The sequence below is a fragment of the Chlorocebus sabaeus genome, chromosome 8 (assembly GCF_047675955.1).
Source record: "Chlorocebus sabaeus isolate Y175 chromosome 8, mChlSab1.0.hap1, whole genome shotgun sequence".
NCBI lineage: Eukaryota > Metazoa > Chordata > Mammalia > Primates > Cercopithecidae > Chlorocebus > Chlorocebus sabaeus.
The window spans coordinates 34,438,810-34,463,138 of NC_132911.1; the positions used below are offsets into that span (position 1 = coordinate 34,438,810).

At 37.5% G+C, this 24,329-nt stretch overlaps 1 long non-coding RNA gene across 1 annotated transcript in view; it reads left to right on the plus strand.

The window, feature by feature from the left end:
- The first annotated feature begins 772 nt into the window (after nucleotides 1–772).
- The window catches only part of LOC140712299 (uncharacterized), a 91,393-nt gene continuing 67,836 nt past the window's right edge, over nucleotides 773–24,329 (plus strand). The window contains exons 1-2 of the long non-coding RNA XR_012093829.1: nucleotides 773–948; nucleotides 8,468–8,675. This is a non-coding gene — a long non-coding RNA (uncharacterized lncRNA). The remainder of the gene's footprint in view (nucleotides 949–8,467; nucleotides 8,676–24,329) is intronic.

Consider the following 24,329-nt stretch of genomic DNA (forward strand, 5'->3'; position numbering starts at 1 on the left):
GATTATTGAATCCATTTCAGAGATAAGGACCCTGAGAGTTAAGGAGCTGGTGACATTTTTAAATTCAGTTGTCTAGCCAACCACAAGGCTAAGAAAAGCCCCCGTGTCAGTCAAAATTCACTGCTTCAGGATCACTTAGTGCCTGCTTGGCAGAAAGCAGCTCAGAACCTTACATCTGAACTCAACTAAACTTCATGCATTTCCTCTGCAGTGACTTCTACATCTGCCACCAGATAATTCCTGAAAAGTCCATGAACATCCATAGGAAGGGGCATTACATTTTTTTCAAGCACTCCATTATGAGTATCAGTATTATATCATATTTATGCCTTCTCTTGCCAAGTATATTAAATTTGACACATTTACTATACATTTTTATTCCTTCTCTAGATCTGATTGAAACAGAGGGGTTTTCTCTAATTAGTTTATGTATTAGAATTTATGTACCATTCTGGAACTACCCACAGACCTATTGGTGTTACCGGTAGAGTATAAATGCTAGTCGTTATCATGATAAAACACCAAGAAACACTTAGGCAATGTAAAGTTATAATTTGAAGAGTTTATAGAAGAATTGAAAATAATTTGAATCATGAAAGATTCCACTATTAGCAGCTTCTGGGATGGTCTCAGCAACACATAATGCTTTGTATATTTCTCCCCTAGCTGTCCTTCTACATGACTCCATTTTAACAGGCAAAAGCAATTAAAGTCAGTATTTTGGAACTTAGTTCATCTTCTTTGCCATTCCTCCTTCTTGTCTTCACCCTACATCCAATATGTCATTAGTACACACCACTCAATGCCCTGGCCTTGAGCAAATCTCAGCAGAGCTGAAGAGAGAGAAAGAATTTCTAGGAAGGAGGGCCACCTACCAATAGAGTGTGAAGGACTTTGCACCGAGATGCAAGGATCCCAGAGACTGCCTGTGCTTTCTGGCCTTTGAAGGTGTATATAGTAGCAACTTAGCCACAAACACAAGTGTGCATTCTCTAATAAGAGCCATTATCATCAAAGAAGTAGAAAGCTGGCCCTTGGTTAAAGGAAGGGGCTTTATGAGATGCTAAAACAAACTGCTTTCAGCTCTTTATAAATGCTGAAAGCCTCGGCAGGGCCAGATGGAAAGAAATTACTCTTGTGGCTATATCAGGGCTTTTTCTCATGTTTATGGAGTAATATGTTGCACATGCAAACAGAAATAGGCTTCTTCAGCAGGAACCCTGTAACGCTGACATGGGTGTTGGAGAAGAGAATTTTTTTTTTTTTTTTTTTTTTTTTTTTTTTTTTTGAGGCAAAGTCTCGCTTTGTAGCCCAGGCTGGAGTGCAATGGCGCAATCTGGGATCACTGCAAGCTCTGCCTCCCGGGTTCATGCCATTCTCCTGCCTCAGTCTCCCGAGAAGCTGGAACTACAGGCGCCCACCACTACGCCCAGCTAATTTTTTGTATTTTTAGTAGAGACGGGATTTCACCGTGTTAGCCAGGATGGTCTCAATCTCCTGACCTTGTGATCCACCCGCCTTGGCTTCCCAAAGTGCTGGGATTACAGGTGTGAGCCAGCATGCCTGGCCGGAGGAGAGATATTTTACTCGGTTTAACTTACCTGAGCACCAGAATCTTGGCTATAATAGGTATGTTCTAACAAGCCAAACTAGCTACATATTTAATTTCTGGACAGAGTGATCTTGTTTTCACATTATTCTCAAGTGATGTCAAGTATACAAATCTTAAATGCACAGCTTGGTTCATTTTTTCGTATGTGTACACCCGTGTATCTGCCACTTTCTTAAAAATATATATTTTCTTAAGCCCCAATGTGTCTCTAGCTCCTCTTTCTGGAGGGATTCTTTACTGTATGATTGATTGCATAAAGTTGATCTTATTTTTGAATAATAAATAATAATCTCTCATTCAAAAATGGTATCTAGAAAGAAAAATAAAAAGTAAAGATAATCCTGATCTTTTAAAAATTTTCTTTGTTTTAAGTCACCCTACAGATCCTTGTTACCAGGAAACCCGTAGCCGCTCAATCAGGGTTACAAAGGGAAGCATAGTCTGAATTCTCATCTGTCGGACTTTCTTTTTACCTCTGTACCAGTGAGTCAGTGTCTTGAATCAAGGTCTCTCCCAAAGAGTTTTTATGCATTGGCTCAAGATGAATTTCTTAAGTTCCAAGCCTTTTTTCATTGATTTGAATGAAAGGAGTTCGTTTCTTTAATATAACCCCCCAAATACTGGAAATGGCCATGGAGTGTTGTATCTCTCTCACCCATAACATGAATAAGCAGTGTCTTTTCTGTGTTCCCTATGACAGTAATGTTCTGTCTGTAGGATCAACATAATCAATGCCTCCTGAGGTGATGAGTAGTATTTTATTCTCGTTTGGCAGGTACGATTCTTCCTGCATAGACCCTCCATCTTCAGAGTGCTATAAGACTCCATATGTGATTACATTAAATCCACTCCACCCATCCCACAGCAATAACTTCTAATGATAAGCTGGTTATTTGATGTCAAATACCTTGTGAACTCATGAGGCAAAGATGACTATAACTCATTTAACTAGAGTTTTATATTTCACCAGGTAACTCACCATACATTAATTCACACAATTTTCCTGTGGAATAAGGTATTCTCAGTAGCTTCATTTAATGCATGACCTGTAGGAGACTTTAGAAAGTTAAGGAATTCTGCCAACACAAGGCAGAGCTAGGGTCTGAAGCATTCTAATTCCAAACCCTATTCACATTTCATACATAAATGTACAAAATTTATCTCTATCTCCATCCAGGATAAATTTTGGAGATGTTGAATCTAACAGGATGAAATAAGTCTTCTATCTTTATTTCTGTTGGTTGTTGGTAGATAGGTTGTGCTGTTGTTTGTTTTCATTAACCTGAGGTTAAAATGCATGAACAAAGTTTTTAGCCAAACCCGTAAGTTTCAGAGGTTTAAGGAGAAGCAACGATAAATGCAAAAACTCCTTGTGACACTGCTCTTTCTGCTCTTGTATTGAAAATGTCTTACTGAATCACAAAGGTGACATATTAGTCTTACTTAGTGCTGCTGTTATTCTCTCATCTTCCACAGACGGAATTAAAAACTCGTAACTAAGCTGAAAGGAGCTTCATGCTCTAACACCTCTCCAGATTTATCTACCCTCTTAATGCACTCACATACATTCTCTCAAAAACTGTACTTTAGTCAACCTGATCTTCTTTTTTTCCCCCACCCCCGAGACGGAGTCTTGCTCTGTCGCCCAGGCAAGAGTGCAGTGGCATGATCTCAGCTCACTGTAACCTCCACCCCCCGAGTTCAAGCAATTCTCCTGCCTCAGTCTCCCGAGTAGCTGGGATTACTGGCGTGTGCCACCGCGCCCAGCTAATTTTTGTACATTTAGTAGACACGGGGTTTCACCATGTTGGCCAGGCTAGTCTCGAACTGGCTGGTCTTGAACTCCTGACCTCGTGATCTGCCCGCCTTGGACTCTCAAATTGCTGGGGGGTTACAGGCATGAGCCATCACACCTGGCCAACCTGATCTTCTTTTATTTCCTCAGACAGTATGTTCTTTCTCATTTCCAGGCCACCATGCACGCACTTTTCTCTACCCTGTTCATTTCCCCTACTCTTTGCTTAGTTGGCTTTATCACATCTTAGCTTACAAGTCCTTCCTTTGAGAAATTCTCCCTTCTGATTGGTTGTTTTTGGCTTGTCTAATCATTCCTAGTACCTACTACGTTCTAAGTAAATTTTTGATAAATAAAAGAAAATTATCAGGTATAGAATAACATGGGAAAGAGAAGTGCAGATAATAAGTCTGGATTTTAAAAAATTATTTTTAGAAAGAAGGAATGCTAAGATTGAAAATTTGGCAGATGTAAAAAGCTTTTTATAGTTTTCATTCTACTTTTTTAGCCATTTTCTCCCTCTGAGGACCACCCTCTAAACTCCAATAAATCAATACAGTGTCCCATTTCCTCACTGTTCAACAAAGATATACTATGCATTCCTGGACTTCACACTAATCTAGAGGTTGGGGATATGGCAGTGAACAAGACAGATGAAACGCATCCCATCATGGAGCTTAGTCTTGGGGAATAGGAGAGACAATGACCAAGTGCATAGTTTCAGATAATGGTAAATGTTATGAAATAAAGCAGTGAGGGGAAGAAAATATGACTGATACGGAGTTACTTGGGTCACTTTTAAAGAAGGCCCTTCTGAGGAAGTGCCAACTGATCAAAGACCTGAATCATGTAAAAGCATGAGCCAAGCAAATATTTGGAAGAAAGTATTCCAGGAACAGGGAACAGCAAAAGCAAAAGCTGTGAGAGAAGAATGAGGTGTATGGGCGCATCAATCAGAGTGCTATGAGAAACAGAGCAATATTATAAATAGGTTTTATGTATAATAATATATATAAAACCTATGTATAATAGTGTTCTATTTACATATTTCGCTCTCTCTCTCTCTATGTGTGTGTGTATATATATATGAAAATGGTGCAAGCCAATTCCTTGAAAGAAATCACTCTCTCTCTCTATCATTCACATTTCATACACACACACATATGTGTATATATGTGTATACACGTGTGTGTGTGTGTGTGTATGAAATGTGAATAGAGATTGATTTCTTGCAAGGAATTGGCTTGCACCATTATAAACACACACACACACATATATATATAGAGAGAGTGCAATATGTAAATAGAATAATATTTTACATAGGTGTTATACATATAATTACACATAAAACCTATATATAATATTGCTCTGTTTCTCATAGCACTGATTATTAGTATGTGTATGTATGTGTGTGTGTGTGTGTATATATATATATATATATAGAGAGAGAGACAGAGAGACAGAGAGAGACAGAGAGAGATTTATTCCAAGGAATTTGCTTGCATTAGGGCCTGGCTAGGTGAGTCTGGAATCTGTAAGGAAGACCATCAGGAAACTCTCTGGTGGGAGTTGACTGTAGTTTACAAGTGGAGTTTCCTCTTCTTACAGAAACCTCAGCTCTGCCCTTGAAGCCTTTCATCGGATTGAATCAGGCCCACACAGATTATCAAGGCTAATAGCCCTTACTTAAACCCAACTGATTGTAGATGTTAATCACATCTACAAAATACCTTCACAACAACACCTGAAATGTTGTTTGAGTAAATGTGTGAAGACTATAGCCTGGCCAAGTTGTCATACAAAATCACAATGAGATGATGTATATCAGGAAGAGCAGTAAAAGGACCTGTAATGTCAGTGAAGCAAGCCAGGAAGAATCATGAGATGAGATAGAAAAGGTGTATGGGGCAAGATTATGCATTGCCTTGAAGGCTATGGTAGGGAGTTCATATTTTGGGAAAATGTTGGATTTCAAGTAAGAGGCTTCACAGTCTATTAAATGTTAAATTTTCAGGCCAAGAACAGTGGCTCATGCATGTAATCCCAGCACTTTGAGGGGCTGAGGCAAACAGATCACTTGAGGACCGGAGTTCGAGACCAGCCTGACCAACATGGAGAAATCCCATCTCTACTAAAAATGCAAAAATCAGCCGAGTGTGGTGGTGTGTCCCTGTAATCCCAGCTACTCAGGAGGCTGAGGCAGGAGAATTGCATGAACCTGGAAGGTGGAGGTTGCAGCGAGTCAAGATCACACCATTGCACTCCAGGCTGGGCGATAGAGTGAGACTCTGTTTAAAAAAAAAAAAAAAAAAAAAAGTTGATTTTTTAAAGACTGCTGTGGCTGTAATGAGAAAAATAGAAAAATAGCTTCCAACAGACAAAGTACTTAGAAGACTACTGCTTTGGTCTATGATACAAATGTGGATGGTTTGGATTAGGGTGGTAGAGGTGGAGGTAGGAGTATATTATTTCCAGGATATAATTTGAAGGTAGAGACAACAAGGCTTACTGATAGATTTGGTGTGCTAAGTAAAGGGGAAAAATAAAGAAGCAAGGATGACGTCCAGATTTTGGATCCAAGTCATTAGAATGAAGAGATCATAACCAATACAGGAAAGACTAGTGAAGGATGAGTATGAGGGGACATCAGAGGTTGAGTTTTTGATACACTATTTTGAGATGCCTTTTAAGCACCCAGCTAGTGATGTTGAGTCAGTCGTTTGATATATGAATGTGAAATTTAGGAAGGATGGTGGTGGAAGGTGAATTTAGGATTATCAGCAAATTCTAAGGCATGAAACCCTCTAAGAATAGAAGGAGAATCTAGCAAAGGAGGCTGCTAAGGAACAAAGAAGGAGAGAGAAGAGTCAAGAGAGGGTGCGTCCAGAAAGCTAAGTGGAGAAATGGTCCATGAAGGAATAACAAACTATACAAACACCAAGACGTTAATAGATTTCTAAACTAGCTGACAACTGTATCCCAATTTATGACTCAGACTAAAACAGCTCAAAAGTGTGATAGGCCCAGAAAAAACTGGGGTGGGCTGAAGACTTTTAATGGGTATATCCTTCACACTAAAGCATCCCTTTCATCACTATGTCCATTGCCTATTACTTTTCCCTAGCTTATCTCCTCCCAGCCTAAAACCTCTATTATATCTATACTTCTTTAAACACTCTAAATATAATAAGAAATAAAATTCAATTGGGTCCCGTGGCTCGTGCCTGTAATCCCAGCACTTTGAGAGGCCATTGGAGGATTGCTTAAGCCCAGGAGTTTGAGATTAGTTTGGGTAACATTGAAAGACCCCCCCCATCTCTACAGAAAATTTTAAAAATTAGCCAGGTGTGGTGGTACGTACCTGCAGTCCTAGCTACGGTTGAGGTGGGAGGATCACTTGAGCCCGGGAAATCAAGGCTGCAGTGAACTGGGATTACACAACTGCACTTCAGCCTGTGTGTGTGTGTGTGTGTGTGTGTGTGTGTGTGTGTATTTGTTATTAACTCTACATATATATGTTATTAACTCTAACAAATATATGTATTTGTTATTAGCTCCACCTCTATCGATGATTTTATGTATGGAAGAGAAAGCTGCGGGAGCCTGAAATCTTGGCAGATTGAGAATGGAACCATCGATGGTGGTAAGGAAGAAGAGTAGAAATACATGTTGTTATGGGGTGGATAGTGTGAGACACAAGGGAAATTACATAGAAAACATGTGTTAAATATATGTAAGCAGCATGCAAACATCAATCAGTGTTGTAATTCTACCGCAGTGAGCTCTCCAGTAGATTCTCACCTCCTTGACACAGGGCTACCTAATGATCACATTTACAATGCGTTATACAGTACTTGGCACACTCTGTGCTCTCAATGTTTTTCAGATAAATTAGTGAAGGCTTTGGCATGGTAAGAAGCACACCATTTGGGAGCTGCAAGTCATCTTACAGACTCTCTGGTACAACTCCTTTCTTTTATAGTTATAGAAAATTGGTCTTAGAGAGATGACATAATTTGTGCAACGCCATCTAGTAATATTGAAAGAAGACAAATTTTATAAAATTTGACTCCAGAAATGGCTTAGCTATTCAACAAGAAGTCTTTGTGGCAATTAATTACGACATATAACACTTGAAAAAGTGCCTCTTAAAATTCTGAATTTATTAAAAAGAATAAACCAGGTTGTATAACCTGACTTTCAGATCCAAGACTGAGGCAGTTTGAATTGAAAGAGGCCCACAGGAAATAGTTTTCTGATAAAAAGTAAAGATGGGAAAGGGGATCGATTTCTTAAAACTTCAGATTATTAGAAATGAGTAATAGGATAGAAAAGCCAAAGAGAGGGAAAGAAAAGTTGTAGTTTGTTTGTTTGTTTGTTTGTTTGTTTCAGCAGTAGTGATTCAATACAGTGTGCGTTAAGGCCTTTGTCAAAAGTTCCAAAAATTTTGTTCCATGTATATACCTATTATATCTGTCCCTGAGATATGAGCTATGTGTTGTTGTTCAGACTACTAAACTTTTAAACTTCAGGGTCTTCCTCTGGAAAGCTGGAAAAAATAATGGTATCCACTGATGAGGACTGAATGTGACAATCTAGGTGAAGTGCTTTATTTCTGCAGAACTCACTCTAGGTAACATTGTAAACAACAATAAGCAAAAAGTAGCTGGCTGTAGTGGGAAGAACACGGGCATAGACCCTGGCATCCTACAGCCTGGGTTCCCATGCTATCTCTGCTTCTCCAAGTAACTGTACATGTGTGATGTTCAGTCTTTGAAGTTCAGTTTTTCATATGAAATATGGATATGGCAATGACTAAATCCCAGGTTTTCTGCAGGAATTGATAAAATGTACGTAAGAGAAACTAGCATTTAGTTCTTCTTTATGTCTGTTGTCTCCTCTGTCACTCCATTTTTGTCCCTCCCTGATCCTCCTCGCCCCCTTTGTCCTGGTGGATCACCCATGCCTTATTCCCAAATGGCCTGCCCCTTAAGAGATCAGTCAAAACCTCCTCAAATATATGGGCTAAAAACACTCTAATATGTTATTCCTCCCCTCAGGTTTGCATTTTAATGGCAATCCTTGAAAACCTAAAAGCCTTAGAAACCAGAAGAAATCAATGTTTAATGATGGAACTTGAAACATTATGACAAAGGAGAAGGAGCTGAAAGGAATTTTTAGACTTCACTGAGTGCAACCAATTCATCTTCTGCATGAGCAAACTTAGAAGGAGAGAGAGAAATGACAGGTGTCACACTACAGCCCCAGGTCAGTAACTCAGGCAGGGATTCAGGTTATCAGACTCATAACAGGATGCTCTGCCTAACGTGCCATTTGCTTTGAGGGAAGACTCAGCAGTAGCTCCCTTACTACCAGCAGCCAAGATTTGCTGTCCTTTCTACCGAATGCTCATATCCAATAGCAGCTGGATAAGTTCCTGAGCCCAGCACTCTGCTGAGCCACTCATCCTAGAGAGCAGTATACTAAATTGATATTTATCACCTAGAAATAGCAAGGGCACTGACACTGCCTTACTAGGAGAATACTCACTAATCAATTACTATCAAACAATTAGGCCTTCTTCTGGGACCATCCTATTGCAGGAAAAGATTAATTGGCTTTATTTATTTATTTTTGAGATGGAGTCTTGCTCTGTCACCCAGGCTGAAGTACAATGATGCAATCTCAGCTCACTTCAATTTCCACCTCCTGGGTTCAAGCAATACTCCTGCCTCAGCCTCCCCAGTAGCTGGGATTACAGGCACATGCCACCACGGCTGGCTACTTTTTGTATTTTTAGTAGAGACAGGGTTTCACCATGTTGGCCAGGCTGGTCTCCAACTTCTGACCTCAGGTGATCCTCCTGCCTCAGCCTCCCAAAATGCTGGGATTACAGGCATGAGCCAGCACGCCTGGTCCAGCTTTATTTTTGTTTTACCCTATTCTGAAGAAGCAGCCAAGCTTTAAAAACAAATTTTTTTATAAAGGAAAAAAGAAATGTAACAAGTTGTCTACTATATTTTTTCCCCATCCCAAGTTAGCTCAGAGGTTGGAGAAGACTCTCTTCACTCTAATTATAGGCTTTATGTTAACTTAGAAATTTGGACTTTAGTTTCTAATGGTGAGAGAGAAAATAAAAGATGCCAGGAACGTGCTGGGTTCTCAGATAATTGGGAGGTTGAGGTGGGGGGCTGAGCCTGAGGTGGTAGGATGGCTTGAGGTCAAGAGTTACCAGTCTGGGCAACATAGTGACCCCATCTATACAAAGTAGAAAACATTAGCTGGGCTGTAACCCGGCTCCTCAGAAGGTTGAGCCCAGGGGTTCGAGGCTGCAATGAGGTATCATTGCTCCACTGCACTTCGGCCAGAGCAACAGAGCAAGATAAAAATTTTAAAAATGCCAAGAAACTAGAAATCACCTGTATTTTGGAGGGCTTATTTAGGAAACTATGGAATGTAAATGGCACATATAACCTACAAAATGATATAATTTCGCCTGAGTTAAACCTCTTCTTTCAAGTCATATAGCTGCCCTTCAGACCTGACCCTCAATTTGTCATCTCTCAGACCTTGATTTTTGTAAAGCTTTAGGTATTTGGCAATATCAGTTTGGTCCTCCTTTAAACAACTAAGAAAGCCATTCTGGGTAAACAATTCTTTTGTAAAGGACTAATTCCAAACAAAGGAAGGGGGAGAGGCAAAAAGATGAGGTAAGATAATGAATTATTTTAAATTATAAGGCCAAGAATGGGAAAGGGGACATAGGAGTGGAATCATAGAAACAGTAAAAGGAAAGTGGGAGGATCATATTACAAAGACATAAAAAAGAGTAAAGATGATGAGAGAAACTGTAATAAAGTTGTCAAAGGAAGATCAGAGACAAGGCAAGTTAAGAGAGTTAAATAAAAAATAGAATTTGCATAAGAAGGGATTTAAGAGACTTGAAAAAATACAAAGTAAAAGATCTAATAAAGATTATTGGAAAAACAAATGAACATGGCAACGACAAGATTCTGCAAAGAACAATAAATGCATTACAAATTATAAAAGTACTGCGAGAAAAACATCAGAGAGAAATCGCATCCTGAATTAAAAAAAGAAAAATCAAGTTCAGCCACAGAGGAACCAACATGATGAAGACAAAAAGGATAAAAGTGTTGAGGAAGTGACAGATACTAAGACAACACACAGAGAAGGCATGAGAGCACTACTCACAGCCTAGAAAAGCAAAAGTGGGTGATGGGTATAAGGAAAATGTAAACTGCAAATAGGCTGAGTTTTGTTTTTATTTTTAAATCTACTGCAAAAGCATTCTATATTGCCTGAAAGAACATCAACAGGATGATAAAAGTATTCTTAAGCTGTAATTAAGAGTTACTTATATAAAAAAGCAGCTATTGCAATATTAGAAAAGTTATGTCAAGGACCCTTATATCACCATAAATATCCAGCAAGTTGATTCTGCCTGTATTCACAATTTAGCTACATTATCAATCTCCCTGCAGAGAAGCAAAAGGAAATAGTTGTGAACTCTTTCTTTACACATATGACATGAGTTTTTGGACATTTGAAAGAACAGGACTGAGTTCTAAGTACATTGCTATGAAAAACAAGGTAGCATGTTTTCTTCTACATCATCCTTCCTCCAACTCCAAGACCTAAGCAAAATTATAAAGTCTGAAGACTTTTAAATTATAAAGCCTACTCCACAATGCTCAGACATTCCTGTCTCATGTACCACGAGCGTTGACACCTATTTATCCAGGGTCTTTCTCTGGTACCCTTTACTTTGGACAATGCCCACTTCAGTGCAGAATATCAGATGTCAAAATTGTAGGCCATTGCTTCCAGACAGAAAGTGAATTTTCTCTTTAATTAACAATGGGTGGAGAACTCTCTTGATTCCACCATCTGATGGCCTTTTAATGATATTTTAAGAATCTTCCAAGTTTATAGTATTATGGAATTCTAGATTGTAAACAGAATGGGAATATCAAATTCTAGATTGTAAAGAGACTGGGAATATCAAATAATATCAAATTATTTCATGGATGTGGAGAGAACAAGGCCAACAGTGGTGAAGTGACTTAATCCAAAAGGTGACACTCATATATCAGAACCTCTCCTGGGTGCCCTATGAGTAAAATGTATTTTACTTAGACAGATTGTACAAAAAAAATCTCCTAAAACTGTCATAGGTGCAAAAAAACCTCCTAAAACTGTCATAGGAGAGTAAAGGAATTGATATAAAAATTAAGCAGATATAGAACATTTGGCTTATGGAAAATCAAACATATTTCATTGCACTAAGTGAGTAGCTCCCAATCTTTCTTGATCCTCAGTGCTCACAATGTCTCAATAATTTTTTACAGCACACTTGGGCAAAAATGAAGACCTAACGGTCCAGTTTATTAAAGTAGATCCAAACACTTTAGCAAGTATTTATGTCTTAACAACTTATTAGCACTCTGAAAATATAATACACATAAAATAAAAATATATTCTTATTTCATTCTTATCCCCAAAACTGTAGTCGCCTCTTATCCACAGTTACACTTTCGCAGTTTCAGTTAACGCCATCAACTGTGATCTGAAAACATTACAGTATTTTGAGAGAAAGTGGAGGAGAAAATATTCACATAATTTGCATTACAATATGTTGTTATAATTGTTCTAACTTATCGTTAGTTACTGTTTCTAATGACTTACAGTGCCTAACTTATAAATTAAAGTTTATTAGAGATGTATATGTATAGGGAAAAACACAGTATGTGTATGGTTTCGTACTGTCCACGGTTTCAGGCATCCATCGGGGGTCTTGAAATATATTTCCTATGGATAAGGGGGCACTACTCTATTTGGGGTTGGCATGTGAGCACTATTAGGCACTGCACGACTTCTCAAACCTTAGAATCAGATTGTATACAGCCATCTTCATTTCCTGTTCCACCCCAATTTTCATCCCATATTTTCTTTTTATCAAACCTGCTACAAACTCAACTTCACAAAGATATGTCATTGAAAGGAAGGTGCCATGACATGGTATGGAGTACCACTGCACAGCGTTTGGGAAACACAGGTCAAAATCCTCGCTTTGATCTTAGAGGAGTATTCTCTTCATTAATGGTGACAAAGAGGAAGGGATTAAACCCTAACAACACATCAAAAGTATTTTTCTATTATATTATATTACCTTATGCCAAAAAACCCTTTGGGGTCTCTATTTTATAAGTTATGTAAGAATTTCCCAACTAGCCTGCTCAGTTGTCTTTAGAATTGGAGTCAGCTCAGGTTTGGAGCAAAACTTTAAAAATCTCTAACTAAAGTCAAACCATTCAGTGTATATTCAGGATTTGTTTGTTTTCTTTGTTTTGATGAAATTCTAAAGCAGGAGGCAAAAAAAGCATATCCTGTAAAATAAAGAACAATTTCAACCGAATTTCTCTTAATGAACCAATAGGTCTTTGTAACATTAGTGGAGTAACTTCCCCTCTCACACCTGACTTGATCCTCACAGCAATCGTATAAAAGGCAAAGGCATCATTAGTATTTCTATTTTGCCTACCATGATTTTATAAGCATGATAGTAAGTAATCAGTACATTAACTGATAAATCAAAAGGTCTTATTGAGTACAATGCCAATATTTGGCATTATGCCAAAACCTGGCGCTTTCAAGAGGAGTATGAAACATGCTTTCACCCCTAAAGAAGACCTTATGCTAACTGTTGAAAGATGGTCTATATACATTCAACAATTAATAAGTTTATAGAAAGCAATAGCGACAATAACACTGTAGAACAATTAACGAATGAAACAAGCTGGCAGTTGTGCAGTGCTGGTAATAAATACAAAGAGTTAAACCACAGAGAGAATAATGTGGCTGCAGTGCTCCTGCAGCACCGAGCTTTATGCTCAGTACTAAGGTCACCAGTAAAGAGTCTCAACGACGCTCCAAGTTCACTTACCTGATTTGTATCTGGAATAACTGGGAGGACTCAAATGAGCATGGTTTTTAATTTCAGTTGTTATATTGCTGCAGTAAACAATATAGTGTAGTAGACAAAGTTGCTTGTCACTTTATCAATCTTCATATTGCAATCAAGAAGTTCTAACCCTAAGCAAATAGAAGCAAGTAGATGAATTCTTCCCAGTAATCGACTAAAAATATCTTCAGACTTTATTTAATATAACTAAAATGGGGGCAGGAAAATGGGCAAATATACTGGAATGATGAATTTAAAAAATCTCAGAATTGTACCTTATTTCAATGAAACTTAGCAAGAATATTGTATCTTAAAGATCAGGGATGAGTAATGTAGAACAGGCAATAAACAAGCGCAGGGCCACTTTCAGACACAATCTAGGTCAGCCTCCAAGTGGAAAGGAAACAGTACATAACTCAGGTATACTTGAGAGAACACATTTTGGCTCACCACCAAGAGGCTGAATGGTTTAAGGTACAGGTATAAGGTCTTCACCCCTACAATTAGGTCAACAATACAGTCATGGAAAAAAAAAAAAAACCTTCTCAAATACTCTAAGCTGAGCATATCTGCTTCTTCTTGCCGCTTAAATGTGATATTTTCCACAGTTAGACACTTCGTGCTCCCTTTCCTCCTCTTATTCTACACTGTCTTCCTTGGCCATATCATATACTCCCACATCTTTAGCTACTACCTGAAATTTACATTCTGAATGAGAAAGATGCCAACTTTGACCTTTAACCCATATATACTGATCTGAATATTTGACATCTCATTTTATTTTTTTCTCTTTAAACACCCTTCTTTCTTTCTATCTTTCCTTCCTTCCTTCCTTTCTTCCTTCTTTTTTACACAAAAATTAAAGTAGCATAGTTTTTATTATTTGATTTTAAATTTGAATTTAAAATTTTAATGATTTGATTATTCTCCTCACAAAAACTTAAAGATAACATCACAAACTCTTTTTTTTTTTTTTTTTTTTTTTTTTTTTGAGACGGAGTCTTGCTCTGTCACCAGGCTGGAGTGCAGTGGCATGATCTCAGCTCACTGTAACCTCTGCTTCTCAGGTTCAAGCTATTCTCCTGCCTCAGCCTCCTGAGTAGCTGGGATTACAGGCAACCTCCATCACACCCGGCTAATTTTTGTGTTTTTAGTAGAGATGGCATTTCACCATGTTGGCCAGGATTGTCTCGATCTCTTGACCTAGTGATCCACCTGCCTCGGCCTCCCAAAGTGCTGGGATTACAGTCATGAGCCACCGTGCCCGACCAACATCATAAACTCTTTCACATAACTTACCACCCTATCATGATCTTTCTCCCCTCTACTTCCTCCTCTCTAGCCTCACTTCTGCCCACCTCCCAGGTGCTCTGTCCTCTTACGTACCAAACCACTAGCAATGCCTTTGCGTGGGCTGCTCCTTTTACTAGAAACATTCTTTCCCACAGTATTCAGTATACCTTTCAAAACTTAACTGACACCTTCATAACATAACAAGTGGTATAAAACATATACACACCAAATCTTTCTACTTCTAAACCTCATCTATATTTGTTTTAACATATCCTAGAGTAAGCTTGTGTGATGAGGATGGAGCAGACACAAAAGGTCATCCAGTGCAATGGATACTAAGAAAAGAAGGTACTTGATCCTGTGCGCATATAAAAATATCAAACAGACAAAAAAATTCACAGAACTCCTGGGACATCTGGGAACCAAGGACAGAGGTCAGGGGGGTGAAGGAAGACAACATCTATAACAATGATCAAGATAACAATCTCTAAGGTCAGACTTTCAGAATTCAATTCTAACTCCACCACTCTCCTGCCAGATAAGATTAGGCGAGTTATGCAACCCTCTGTGCTTTGGTTTCCTCATCTAAAGAGGATACCTCCTGTACATTGTTGTTGTAATGGTTAAATATGATAATCCATATCAAACTGATGGAAAGAAGTTGACACGTAGTAAACTTTAAATCAGTATCATCTAGTATTTTCATTACTCATTAGGTAGCCAAAGATCAGTATAAGAATGACTTGCTATGGAATAAGTTAGTCTGATAAAATTCGGATCTTAGACAACAAAAAATGAGGAAATCATGCAGAAACTTTTTGGAGAAATACAATTTTCAAAATAATATGCTGGAAATAATTTATTATTATAAAATGGTATATGATAGAAAGGGCACCCCGTGAATTAATATTAAAAAAGAAAAAAAAAAAAGCTAATGCTGGGCGCAGTGCCTTGTGCCTGTAATCCCAGCACTTTGGAAGACCAAGGCAGGGGGTTTGCTGGAGCAAAGGAGTTCAAGACTAGCCTGGGCAACAAAGTAAGACCTTGTCTCTACAAAAAAGAATATAATTAGCCAGTAATTGAATTGTATGTAACACAAAGGATAAATGCTTGGAGAGATGGATACCCTGTTCTCCATCATCTGATTATTTCACATCGCACACCTGTATCAAAACATCTCATGTACCTGGTAAATATTTACACCTACTCTGTACCCACCAAAATTAGAAATTTAAAAATTTTGAAAAAGTTAGCCAGGCCTAGAGGCACAAACTTGTAGTCCCAGCTACTCGAGAGGTTGAAGCAGGAATATAGCTTGAGCTCAGGAGTTTGAGGCTGCTGGGAGCTATGATCAAGCCACTGCATTCCAGCCTGGGCAACAGAGCAAGACCTTGTCTCAAAAAATAAAATAAAATAAAATAAAATAAAATAAAATAAAATAAAGTTAAATTCAACTTTGAAAAAAAAGAGGTTTTGAAAGACATTTTCTAAAGGAAAAGATAAAAGATAGACTTTTAGCTTGGCATTGATGACACAGTGATAATGAATGAATGAAAGCTATCCGGACAAATTTGTCAACCCCTCTTTGGCTTTAAAACAGGGTAAGCTTCAAGATAGATAGATAGATAGATAGATAGATAGATAGATAGATAGATAGATAATGGATAGATAGATAATAGATAGATAGATAGATAGATAGATAGATAGATAGATAGATATACAAGAAACATAATTAAGAGGAAATTGGAGTCTAAGAGAAGTAAGGAGTTGAGCTCAAAGTACTGAGATCCCTAAAATATGAGCAGGAAACTTTGAAAATGCATCGTCATGACTAGGAGAGAATGAAGATGAGGTAACACAATTTCAAGGAGTAGAAAAAGGTAAATTGTTGAAATTACTAAAAGTGAGTTTGATACCCATTCCGGTCCACAGTTTAGAACTCACCGATGAAAGAGTGTTCTGTGAGCATTTAGAGAGGAAAGCAAGATTTACCAAGCTATTTGAATGTATCTGTAGAAAAAGACTAGGACAAGGGAAGAGAGAGAAACACTCCATCCTGGGCCATAAATTCAATCTAGGGCACCATCTCTTTAGTGTGATAACCTGGAGGTCACTCGAAATAGAATATCAAAATAGTGAACATGTTCAAAGCAACATTGTAAGAGAAGGAATAGCTTAACCAAATTGTTGATGTTCTGCTATTTTTTACAGATTGTTACTTTTAAAATGTAAATTTCTCTATAATTTTAAATATTAGAACTAAGCATTTATGGGAATCAGTGTTAACTCTTTCCCCCTTTGCTTTGTTAAGTTTTCATTTTAAACAGCTTCATTCAGATATAATTAATATGCCATACAACTTACCCATGTAAAGCAGATAATTCAATTTTTTTAGTGTACTCAGAGTCATGCCACCATTACCTCAATAAAATTTAGAATATTTTTATCATATATCTCTTGTTTTAACAGAGATCTCATTGAATAAGTAGGTCAATATGAGAAGTATTGCCATTTTGACAATATGAAATCTTCTATTTTGACAATATGGAGTCTTTCCATCATGAACGTGGAATATTTTCTTTCTTTATTTAGATCTTCTTTAATTTCTTTCAAAAATGTTTTGTAGTTTTCAGAGTAAGTTTGCACTTTTTTCATTAAATTTATCCCTAAGCATTTTAGTCTATTGTTTCCCCAATTCCATTTCCAGATTGCTCATTGCATGTGTATAAATATATAATTGATTTTCACATACTGATTTTGTACACTGTAATCTTGATGAACTTATTTATTAGTTCTAATATATTTGTAGTGCATTCCTTAAGATTTTTCTGCGTACAAGATTATGTCATCCGATTTTGGGCAGAAAGCATGCAGTCTTTCACCGTTAAGTATAATGTTGTCTATGAGTTTTTCTTATATGACTTTTATCAGGTTGAGGAAGTTCCCTTTAATTTATAATATGTTGAATGTTTTTACCATAAAATTGTATTACATATTATTAAATTTATTATGTCTATTAAGGTGATCATATCGTGTCTGTTCTTTATTCTGTTGTTATAGTGTATTACATTAATTGATTTTTGACTGTTAAATCTACTTTGCATTCCAGGGATAAATCCCACTTTGTCAGGAATAATCATTGTTTTATATGTTTCTGGAATTAATTTGACTATGTTTCCTTGAGTATTTTTGTGTACATATTTATAAACAATGGTGGTCTGTAGCTTTTTTTTTTTCTTTAGATGTTTGTTTTTCTCTGGTTTTGGTATCAGAGTAATACTGACTTCATAGAATGCGTTGAGAAGAGTTTCTCCTCTTACATTCTTGGAAAGTTTGTGAAGAATTGATTTTAATTCTTTAAATGTTTGATAGAGTTCACAGGTGAAGCCATCTAAGTCCAGAGCTTTTCTTCGTTGGCAGCTTTTGATTACTTGTTCTTGGTCTATCCTACATTCTACATCACTTATATTCTATATTGCCTACTTCTTCAAAAGTCATTTTTAATATTTGTTTATTTTGTGGTATTTGTGTATTTTATCTAAGTCATCTAATTTATTGGCATGTAGTTGTTCAAAATATTACTTTATTATTGCTTTTATTTCTGTGTAGTTTGCGATAATGTCCCATCTTTCATTTATGATTCCATTAGTTTTACATGCTTTTTTATCCTCCCCACCTCCTACTTCTCAAGGTTTGTCCATTTTGTCCATGTTTTCAAAGAACAAGAGTGTAGATTCACTGATTTTATCTATTTAATTTTTAATATTCTTCACTTCATTTCCACATTAGTACTTACCATTTCCTTCTTTTTGCTTGCTGTAGGGTTTGTTTGCTCCTCTTCTTCCAGTGTCTTGAAGTTGAAGGTTGGGTTATTAATTTGAAATATTTCCTCTTTCTTAGGAAAGGCATGTAGAACTGTAAATTTACCTCTAAGCACCTATTTAGCTGCACTCTACACATTTTGCTGTGTTGCGTCTTTATTTTCATTAAGAGTATTTTGATTTCCCTTTTGACATTTTTCTTTGACCCATTGGCTATTTAGGGGTCTGTTGTTTAATTTCCACATATTTGTGAGTTTCCCAAATCTTTTTCTGTCATTGATTTCTAATTTCATTATGTTGTGAATGGAGAGCATACTTTGTATTATTACTATTATTCTAAATTTATTGAGCTTTTTCTTTCTTTCCTCCTTTTCCTTTTCTGATTTTTATTGGGTAGAGTGTTCTAAAAACATCATTAAGTGTAGTAAATTCATGTTGCTGTTTTAATCTTCAATTTCCTTGATGATATTTAAGGCAGTTGTTCTATCCATTAATGAAAGTAATACATTAAAGTCTCTAAATATCATGGTAAATTGCCCATTTTTCTGTTCACTTTGGTAACGTATTTGCTTTAAATATTTTGATTATTCGTTCTTCAATGCATGCATGTTTTCAATTGTTATACCTTCCTGATGACTTTAGCCTTTTATCATTATAAAAGGATAATATTTATCTCTAGTGACTTTTTTAAAGTTTATTTATTTATTATTATTATTATACTTTAAGTTCTAGGGTATATGTGCATAACGTGCAGGTTTGTTACATATGTATACTTGTGCCATGTTGGTGTGCTGCACCCATCAACTCGTCAGCACCCATCAACTCGTCATTTACATCAGGTATAACTTTCAATGCAATCCCTCCCCCCTCCCCCTTCCCCCCTCCCCCCCCCATGATAGGCCCCGGTGTGTGATGTTCCCCTTCCCGAGTCCAAGTGATCTCATTGTTCAGTTCCCACCTATGATTGAGAACATGCGGTGTTTGGTTTTCTGTTCTTGTGATAGTTTGCTAAGAATGATGGTTTCCAGCAGCATCCATGTCCCTACAAAGGACACAAACTCATCCTTTTTTATGGCTGCATAGTATTCCATGGTGTATATGTGCCACATTTTCTTAATCCAGTCTGTCACTGATGGACATTTGGGTTGATTCCAAGTCTTTGCTATTGTGAATAGTGCCGCAATGAACATACATGTGCATGTGTCTTTATAGCAGCATGATTTATAATCCTTTGGGTATATACCCAGTAATGGGATGGCTGGGTCATATGGTACATCTAGTTCTAGATCCTTGAGAAATCGCCATACTGTTTTCCATAATGGTTGAACTAGTTTACAATCCCACCAACAGTGTAAAAGTGTTCCTATTTCTCCACATCCTCTCCAGCACCTGTTGTTTCCTGACTTTTGAATTATCGCCATTCTAACTGGTGTGAGATGGTATCTCATCATGGTTTTGATTTGCATTTCTCTGATGGCCAGTGACGATGAGCATTTTTTCATGTGTCTGTTGGCTGTATGAATGTCTTCTTTTGAGAAATGTCTGTTCATATCCTTTGCCCACTTTTTGGTAGGGTTGTTTGTTTTTTTCTTGTAAATTTGTTTGAGTTCTTTGTAGGTTCTGGATATTAGCCCTTTGTCAGATGAGTAGATTTCAAATTTTTATCCCATTCTGTAGGTTGCCTGTTCACTCTGATGGTAGTTTCTTTCGCTGTGCAGAAGCTCTTTAGTTTAATTAGATCCCATTTGTTAATTTTGGCTTTTGTTGCCGTTGCTTTTGGTGTTTTAGACATGAAGTCTTTGCCCATGCCTATGTCCTGAATGGTATTACCTAGGTTTTCTTCTAGGGTTTTTATGGTATTAGGTCTAACATTTAAGTCTCTAATCCATCTTGAATTAATTTTCGTATAAGGAGTAAGGAAAGGATCCAGTTTCAGCTTTCTACTTATGGCTAGCCAATTTTCCCAGCACCATTTATTAAATAGGGAATCCTTTCCCCATTTCTTGTTTCTCTCAGGTTTGTCAAAGATCAGATGGCTGTAGATGTGTGGTATTATTTCTGAGGACTCTGTTCTGTTCCATTGGTCTAGATCTCTGTTTTGGTACCAGTACCATGCTGTTTTGTTTACTGTAGTCTTGTAGTATAGTTTGAAGTCAGGTAGTGTGATGCCTCCAGCTTTATTCTTTTGACTTAGGATTGTCTTGGAGATGCGGGCTCTTTTTTGGTTCCATATGAACTTTAAAGCAGTTTTTTCCAATTCTGTGAAGAAACTCATTGGTAGCTTGATGGGGATGGCATTGATTCTATAAATAACCTTGGGCAGTATGGCCATTTTCACGATATTGATTCTTCCTATCCATCAGCATGGTATGTTCTTCCATTTGTTTGTGTCCTCTTTTATTTCACTGAGCAGTGGTTTGTAGTTCTCCTTGAAGAGATCCTTTACATCCCTTGTAAATTGGATTCCTAGGTATTTTATTCTCTTTGAAGCAATTGTGAATGGAAGTTCATTCATGATTTGACTCTCTGTTTGTCTATTACTGGCGTATAAGAATACTTGTGATTTTTGCACATTAATTTTGTATCCTGAGACTTTGCTGAAGTTGCTTATCAGCTTAAGGAGATTTTGGGCTGAGACAATGGGGTTTTCTAAATATACAATCATGTCATCTGCAAAGAGGGACAATTTGACTTCTTCTTTTCCTAACTGAATACCTTTGATTTCTTTCTCTTGCCTGATTGCCCTAGCCAGAACTTCCAACACTATGTTGAATAGGAGTGGTGAGAGAGGGCATCCTTGTCTTGTGCCAGTTTTCAAAGGGAATTTTTCCAGTTTTTGCCCATTCAGTATGATATTGGCTGTGGGTTTGTCATAAATAGCTCTTATTATTTTGAGGTACGTTCCATCAATACCAAATTTATTGAGCGTTTTTAGCATGAAGGGCTGTTGAATTTTGTCAAAAGCCTTTTCTGCATCTATTGAGATAATGATGTGGTTCTTGTCTTTGGTTCTGTTTATATGCTGGATTATGTTTATTGATTTGCGAATGTTGAACCAGCCTTGCATCCCAGGGATGAAGCCCACTTGATCATGGTGGATAAGCTTTTTGATGTGCTGCTGAATCCAGTTTGCCAGTATTTTACTGAGGATTTTTGCATCGATGTTCATCAGGGATATTGGTCTAAAATTCTCTTTTTTTGTTGTGTCTCTGCCAGGCTTTGGTATCAGGATGATGTTGACCTCATAAAATGAGTTAGGGAGGATTCCCTCTTTTTCTATTGATTGGAATAGTTTCAGAAGGAATGGTACCAGCTCCTCCTTGTACCTCTGGTCGAATTCAGCTGTGAATCCATCTGATCCTGGACTTTTTTTGGTTGGTAGGCTATTAATTATTGCCTCAATTTCAGAGCCTACTATTGGTCTATTCAGGGATTCAACTTCTTCCTGGTTTAGTCTTGGAAGAGTGTAAGTGTCCAGGAAATTATCCATTTCTTCTAGATTTTCCAGTTTATTTGCGTAGAGGTGTTTATAGTATTCTCTGATAGTAGTTTGTATTTCTGTGGGGTCGGTGGTGATATCCCCTTTATCATTTTTAATTGCGTCGATTTGATTCTTCTCTCTTTTCTTCTTTATTAGTCTTGCTAGTGGTCTGTCAATTTTGTTGATCTTTTCAAAAAACCAACTCCTGGATTCATTGATTTTTTGGAGGGTTTTTTCTGTCTCTATCTCCTTCAGTTCTGCTCTGATCTTAGTTATTTCTTGCCTTCTGCTAGCTTTCGAATGTGTTTGCTCTTGCTTCTCTAGTTCTTTTAATTGCGATGTTAGAGTGTCAATTTTAGATCTTTCCTGCTTTCTCTTGTGGGCATTTAGTGCTACAAATTTCCCTCTACACACTGCTTTAAATGTGTCCCAGAGATTCTGGTATGTTGTATCTTTGTTCTCATTGGTTTCAAAGAACATCTTTATTTCTGCCTTCATTTCGTTATGTACCCAGTAGTCATTCAGGAGCAGGTTGTTCAGTTTCCATGTAGTTGAGCGGTTTTGATTGAGTTTCTTAGTCCTGAGTTCTAGTTTGATTGCACTGTGGTCTGAGAGACAGTTTGTTACAATTTTTGTTCTTGTACATTTGCTGAGGAGTGCTTTACTTCCAATTATGTGGTCAATTTTGGAATAAGTGCAATGTGGTGCTGAGAAGAATGTATATTCTGTTGATTTTGGGTGGAGAGTTCTATAGATGTCTATTAGGTCTGCTTGCTGCAGAGATGAGTTCAATTCCTGGATATCCTTGCTAACTTTCTGTCTCATTGATCCGTCTAATGTTGACAGTGGAGTGTTGAAGTCTCCCATTATTATTGTATGGGAGTCTAAGTCTCTTTGTAAGTCTCTAAGGACTTGCTTTATGAATCTGGGTGCTCCTGTATTGGGTGCATATATATTTAGAATAGTTATCTCTTTCTGTTGAATTGATCCCTTTACCATTATGTAATGGCCTTCTTTGTCTCTTCTGATCTTTGATGGTTTAAAGTCTGTTTTATCAGAGACTAGTATTGCAACCCCTGCTTTTTTTTGTTCTCCATTTGCTTGGTAGATCTTCCTCCATCCCTTTATTTTGAGCCTATGTATGTCTCTGCATGTGAGATGTGTCTCCTGAATACAGCAGACTGATGGGTTTTGACTCTTTATGCAGTTTGCCAGTCTGTGTCTTTTAATTGGAGCATTTAGTCCATTTACATGTGAACTTGATCTTGCCATTATGATATTAACTGGTTATTTTGCTCATTAGTTGATGCAGTTTCTTCCTAGCCTCGATGGTCTTTACATTTTGGCATGTTTTTGCAATGGCTGGTACTGGTTGTTCCTTTCCATGTTTAGTGCTTCCTTCAGGGTCTCTTGTAAGGCAGGCCTAGTGGTTACAAAATCTTTAAGCATTTGTTTATCTGTAAAGGATTTTATTTCTCCTTCACTTATGAAACTTAGTTTGGTTGAATATGAAATTCTGGGTTTAAAATTCTTTTCTTTCAGAATGTTGAATATTGGCCCCCACTCTCTTCTGGCTTGTAGAGTTTCTGCCGAGAGATCTGCTGTTAGTCTGATGGGCTTCCCTTTGTGGGTAACCCGACCTTTCTCTCTGGCTGCCCTTAACATTTTTTCCTTCATTTCAACTTTGGTGAATCTGGCAATTATGTGTCTTGGAGTTGCTCTTCTCGAGGTACATCTTTGTGGTGTTCTCTGTATTTCCTGGATTTGAATGTTGGCCTGCCCTACTAGGTTGGGGAAGTTCTCCTGGATGATATCCTGAAGAGTGTTTTCCAACTTGGTTCCATTTTCCCCGTCACTTTCAGGCACCCCAATCAGACGTAGATTTGGTCTTTTTATATAATCCCATACTTCTTGCAGGCTTTGTTCATTTCTTTTTCTTCTTTTTTCTTTTGGTTTCTCTTCTGACTTCATTTCATTCATTTGATTCTCAATCGCTGATACTCTTTCTTCCAGTTGATCGAGTCGGTTACTGAAGCTTGTGCATTTGTCACGTATTTCTCGTGACATGGTTTTCATCTCTTTCACTTCGTTTATGACCTTCTCTGCATTAATTACTCTAGCTATCAATACTTCCACTTTGTTTTCAAGATTTTTAGTTTCTTTGCGCTGGGTACGTAATTCCTCCTTTAGCTCTGAGAAGTTTGATGGACTGAAGCCTTTTTCTCTCCTCTCATCAAAGTCATTCTCCGTCCAGCTTTGATCCGTTGCTGGCGATGAGCTGCGCTCCTTTGCCGGGGGAGATGCGCTCTTATTTTTTGAATTCCCAGCTTTTTTGCCCTGCT